The following is a 6,359-nucleotide window of genomic DNA, read 5'->3' on the forward strand; positions in this document are numbered from 1 at the left end:
TAATGAAAGAACTGCAGGGGGATTGTGAGTTGATGAAAAGCCAATGATTAATAATTAAATCATAATATACAATTAAAATGAATAAATTATTTGAGAATAAAAAATAAAAAAACAGCACCAATGCTACAATTCTCCATGTCATAATCATTTGTTAACAGACTCATTACTTCAATAAGCTCATTGTTTCTGCCTTAAATTATTAAACTGTTTAAATTAATACATTTTTAGCTAAATGTGATTTGTATATGTACATTTCTGAAATACATAACTTAGACAGTTACCTCTGATAACAGATCACTTTAAATTGTAATGAGGACTCAGGCATTTTCTGTAAAGCTGCTTTAAAACTATGTGTATTATGAAAAGCGCTATACAAATAAATGTGAATTGAATTGAACACTAAAAATATTAATATTTTATTTGTTTACCTGCATGTCAGTGTGTCCATTATCTGACATCAGAGAACTGTGAACATTAACTTAACATCTCAGAGGTCAAGTAAATATTTGTTTTTCCAACAAAAATGTTCGGGAATCGCTGTATTACATGAACAAAAATTAACATGAAAACAGCAATGACATTGCACATTCAAAGTTTTCCGGGTTTGAAATATATTTGTCCGGACTTTTGTCCAGATCAATAGTGAAGGCCACTGTATATGATGAAGAGAGTTCCAAAGCTATATATCAGTGCTTACTAACTTGCATGATTATTCTTCTCATACACGACCAAGAGGTATGTAATCATATGTAATCATGTAATCCATAAAAAGTAACTGTAATCTGATTATGAGCATTTTAAAATGTAATCTAATCTAATTATAAGTACTACATTTTTATAATCCAGATTACATGTAATCTGTTACCATGTAAAGTCACATATGATGAAGACATAGTGTTCCAAAGCTATATATCAGCAGTGTTTACTAACTTGCACCATTATTCTTCTCTAACATGGTGTAACTGAGAGGTGCTTTTGTCAGACTTCAGCACCTCTTTTGACTTTGAGATCATTCTGAGGTTAAATACAGATTTCTGAATGAAATGATTTTTAAATGTCCAGCACTGGAATGCACTCACTCGCCATGGTGGCAACTCTGAGACACATTGTAGCCTAAAGCTTTTGGCGAAAATGTGGATTGATGTAATTGGCAGACGTGGTGCGCTGCAAATTGAAACAAGAGAACCAATCAAAGGCTTCAGAATAGCATCGCTTTACTAAACGGCCTTTAAATGGCAGGAGGCATCGTGCACATCAAAAACAGGCAAAGCAACAACATTTTAATATTCAACATAACCTAGCTTTTACAGAAAATATTCAGATATAACCCCTTTTGTAATCGTTAACATTTTCATAAGTAACAAATTATTTTCTCAGGAACAGTAACGGATTACAGTAAATTACGTAACGCTGTTACATGTTACTCCCAAACACTTTTATTACAGTTTGACACACAATAGGGTTTTTTAGAAAGGAACATGTAAATGTAAAAAACATGTAATTTACATGTAATCTGGATTCAGCACTCTATACTGTATTTGAGCCAATGTTATAAATCATGAATTTTTATGCACAGAATAGATAGATGGGTAGATAGATAGATAGATAGATAGATAGATAGATAGATAGACAGACAGACAGACAGACAGACAGACAGATAGATAGATAGATAGATAGACAGATAGATAGATAGATAGATAGATAGATAGATAGATAGATAGATAGATAGATAGATAGATAGATAGATAGATAGATAGATAGATAGATAGATAGATAGATAGATAGATAGATAGATAGATAGATAGATGTCACAATTTTTACCAGTGAACTCAGGTTAAGTTTTTCTTTAAACAGATTTTATATAGACGTATTCTTTATAGTTTCCTTCAAATATGTTTTATAGGATATTTTCACTCTGACTGCTCCTAGTTTAAGTTTTAGGCTACATTTTCACAATGCATCATGTGATTGTGTCTATTGTGAAATTGTATTGCATTGTGAAGTGTAATTGTGTAAGATGATTTTGTAATACAGTTTTGCAGGTGAGAATGTCCTTTGTATAACCTACATTAGGATTGCTTGTCGGTATTGAGAGGTGCACTTTGGACTTGTTGAGCAAAGCATTAATTATTGTAGTGCAACATAAGCTATTAAATGTGAGTAAATGAAAGCTTAGGCAGAGTTGCTAAGCCTGTTTTACCACTCTGCTAATTACTGTGTGTGTGTGTGTGTGTGTGGGGGGGGGGGGTGTTGTGAAGTTGCTAGGTACCAGTATAAAGGAACAAATATATAAAAAAATGCTGTGTTGTTTCAACCCATATATATATATTCTGAGCATAACCGTTCAGTGTGATTGCAAGCATGAAAGCTTCAATTCATGTTCAATTGCACTATCACAGATTATCACTGTGAACTCACATGGGGCCTCATTTATCCCATCTAATCTGGCAGTAATTTCTTCGAGGGCCAGGAGGTTCAGGGGCCGTGGGCTTTAGACTGTAACTCAGAGGTCATTGAGTTCGTCGATCCATATCTAACCTCAGATGTGCTCATGGGGTCCAAAAGTTTAAGACAACTTGCAAGATGCTCCTCTTTGCATTTTTCTACTTTTTTTTACTTTTAATTTTGAGAACTGGAGTGAAAGGCTGAATTAAAAAAAAAAAAAAAAAAACTTTAATTTTGGAATGTCTTTTGACCCGGTTTGATTTAATGAGAGCTCAAGCTGTGTGAACAAAACCTCCTGATCATAGAGGAAAACTTAGGCTAACTATTTTATGAGGTGGCGTTTTCGTAACAATTCATAAGATGTGAATGGTACGAAATAGGCCTATATTTAGAAGAAAAAAAAATAGCATCAAGGTTCTGACCCCACCCCCAAACCTGCCACTGGGCCATAACCACGAATTCACAATACGAATTCATACGAATTAGCCACCAATTTGTCAAAACGTAAAATAGTTACAATCTGCCATGGATTATGTTGCCATGATCAAGAACATCTGACATTGTGGTCAAAAGATTTCACATGATCAACGTCACAAAATAAAAAAGTTCAAATGTAAATATTAATTAAAAAATTAAATGTAAATAGTTCTTATTTATTTTACCCTCATTGTTTTTGGTTTTTTAACTTGCAGGTTTAAATGAGCTAAATAAAAAAGCCAGATTTTCAGTGTGACCTCAGATTTTTTTTAGTCTTCCTCCCAACTAATTATAATTATATATCATTCTGTAAGGAATAATTGATGATGGATCGTTGAATTATTAAAAAAGTAATGCTAACTAACCCCCCTATATGTGGTCGCATCCTGTTGTGTATTATTTTTTCAATAATTCAACGGCCCGAAGTCAATTATTCCGCCTATACTACAGTTACCACACCTCAAAACACTGTTCATATGATGTATTTCAAGACATTTGTCAGGTTTTTGTCCTTAAAACGCTCTTTTGTGTGGGACTAATTTCTTATGCATATCATCCCAAGCCTCCGTAATTCTAAAATGTCAGAGCTAGTAATGGAGGTTTGAACCACAGATAATGCCATAATGCAGTTATGAGAGAGAGAGAGAGAGAGAGAGAGAGAGAGAGAGAGAGAGAGAGAGAGAGAGAGAGAGAGAGAGAGAGAGAGAGAGAGAGAGAGAGAGAGAGAGAGAGAGAGAGAGAGAGAGAGAGAGAGAGAGAGAGAGAGAGAGAGAGAGAGAGAGAGAGAGAGAGAGAGAGATGTATCAAGCGTGTATACTATGAATTACCTGAGTCACCCATAGACTGTAACAAAATAGGAGTCACCGTGTCATCTTAACACTGTGCGTCGCTACTAGCGAAACTGTAAGTTCATCTGCTCCAAGAACAGGGCTGTTATTACTTTGCTAGTGAGAAATGTCTTGTAGCAACATGAAATACAAGCCCATTTGGTCTTTGGTATTTGATATCAGGAAGTAGAGCTTACAACACCTTGTTGTTATTGCTCTTTGTGTTGTAAACTGGCTCGTTATGATGTAAAGAGTGAACAACGTTCCTTGATATGAGCATTCATCTGCAAGTGTTTGTGAACAAAACCAGCGATGGTATTTAAATCAGCCATCAATGCTACTTTTCTAAACACTGGCCTCTCTTGTAAGCGTATAATATCACAGTCTGTTTTATTAGCCTAATCTCATGACTGGTGTAAAGACATGCCCTGAAAGCAGTTTTATGTGGTTTATTTGTACATTTTATTTTTATTTTATTAGCTTTTTACTGTTGAGGTTTTATTGTTATTTACTGCAATTCCCATTATCCTCTGTGCTTTTACTGGATTGCAATACTATATAACTTTTTAATTAAATCCAGATGAAGTAGTTTTGTGCAGGTCTGGCACAAAGGTTGTTTGTGTTACTGTAAGTGTAAAGTTCTGCAGGAATGTTAGAAATGCTGTCAGACAAAACATGGTATTTTATCTTTCTTTAAATGAATGCAGGATGTTTGAATCCATTACACTGTGTGTGTGTGTATTGCACCTGGCAAGGTTTGGGGTTGTAGGGGGAAATAACTCTTATGTATGATCACGTTGCAGCCAGGTGATGGTTTTTGCTTGAGGGAGATGCTTTCGAAACGAACTTCAATTGCGCAACGTTTGCTGTGAATTATGAATGAGTCAAACACCTTGCAAAACATTCCCAGACTTTTTTGCTCACTGGCTCTGTTTTTTTAACTTTCATAACGATCACATTGCTTTCATAATTTGTCTAATCGCCTCCAGGTCTGGAACAGTTTCCAAAGTATCATTCCAAACTAAGACTAAAAGCTTGGAGCTCATAACAGACTAAAAGTCAAGACTAGGAGTGTTAAGAAAAAAATGAAACTGAAAAGTCCTTTAAAGGGGTCATATAATGGTACATGCACTTTTACAAGTTAATTGTACTGAAATGTGTGTTGGCAGTGCCTGTACACAACCATCATAAAATGATAAAAATCCATCCAGTGTTTTTTTTTTAATCTTATTATATGTTTTCCCCTCTCAAATCAAGCTGTTCGATATTGTGACGTCACAAAATCGACGCCCCTCCCACGATTGTTGATTGACAGCAGCGTTTCAACACAGACCCGCCCTCGCTCGTGAGCGAGCTGTCAATCATAGTCCGCGTGGACCGGCGTGGTCATTGTTGATACGCTGGAGCACTGTCTATGAGCAGAATGGCGTCTAAGCGATTGTGGTGTTCTGTTCTTGGGTGTAATAAGGAACACAGCATCATTTTGATGTTCCTAAATCCGAACGCTGAAGACGCAGTGGCTGAGTTTTGTTTTCGAAGGGAATATTCCCCACGATCAACGTCAATGCTTTCATGTTTGTGCGAATCATTTCACACACCAGACTGCTTTACAAACGAGGGTCAGTAACTTTATAAAGCTGGTTTTGCTAAGAAGCTGCTCCTGAAAAAAGGATCGGTACCAACTATTCGTGTTCCTGCTTCACCTCCAGAAGAACTGAAGTGAGTGTAATGGTTTATTAACCTTTATATTAATATTTATATTAATCTTTGCAAATCGCTTGCTGCACGCTTCACGATGAATGCGGCTATTTACACTCAGGTACATTACGGCGTGTTTTCTATGTACGACGTTCTCAATATAATTCATAATCCCACGTTTATAATGAACAACGCGTTATGGTTATTGTGTTACAAACGGTGTACGCACAGAACAGAGGGGCGGGGTGAGCAAAGCTCATTATCATTTAAAGACACATGCACTTAAACGGCGTGCTGAAAACAGAGCTGTTTTTGACCAGGTAAAATGAGTGTTTTCTTACAATACTAATGAGAATTTTTAATTAAAGTATATTACAAACTTTTAATTTAGACCCTAAAGAATCATATTAGCTTGTACAAAAATGGCATTATATGACCCCTTTAAGGCATCATGCTTTAACCTACAAGCATGATAATAATCATTATCCTATATTATCATGATTATAATGAAATTTTCATTAGCAACATTTTCAAGGGTCCTCAAGAGACTGGCCATTAAAAACTGACTTCGTAAGTCACTCCACAGGACTCAATAATTGTTGACAAAGCTGCATAGTTTTTTCTTGAATTTTTAGGGTAATATCGTGTCCTTATTGTTGTACACGCTTCTGTATTTCAGTTCATTATGAGGACAAACACCACAGGACAACATTTGACTTTAAATTGATTTAAAAATAAATAAATAAATAAAATACATAGATAATATGTATAATTAATATTATACAATTTCAGTGTCCTTTGCTTTTTAGCTAAATGGTCAAAAATATGAGACAAAAACAGACTTTTTTTGATAAAAGTAAATTTGACATTTCTGCCCATTTACAACTGATCTGTACAATTGACGGCATGATG

The sequence above is a fragment of the Squalius cephalus genome (assembly GCF_949319135.1).
Source record: "Squalius cephalus genome assembly, chromosome: 24".
Classification (NCBI taxonomy): domain Eukaryota; kingdom Metazoa; phylum Chordata; class Actinopteri; order Cypriniformes; family Leuciscidae; genus Squalius; species Squalius cephalus.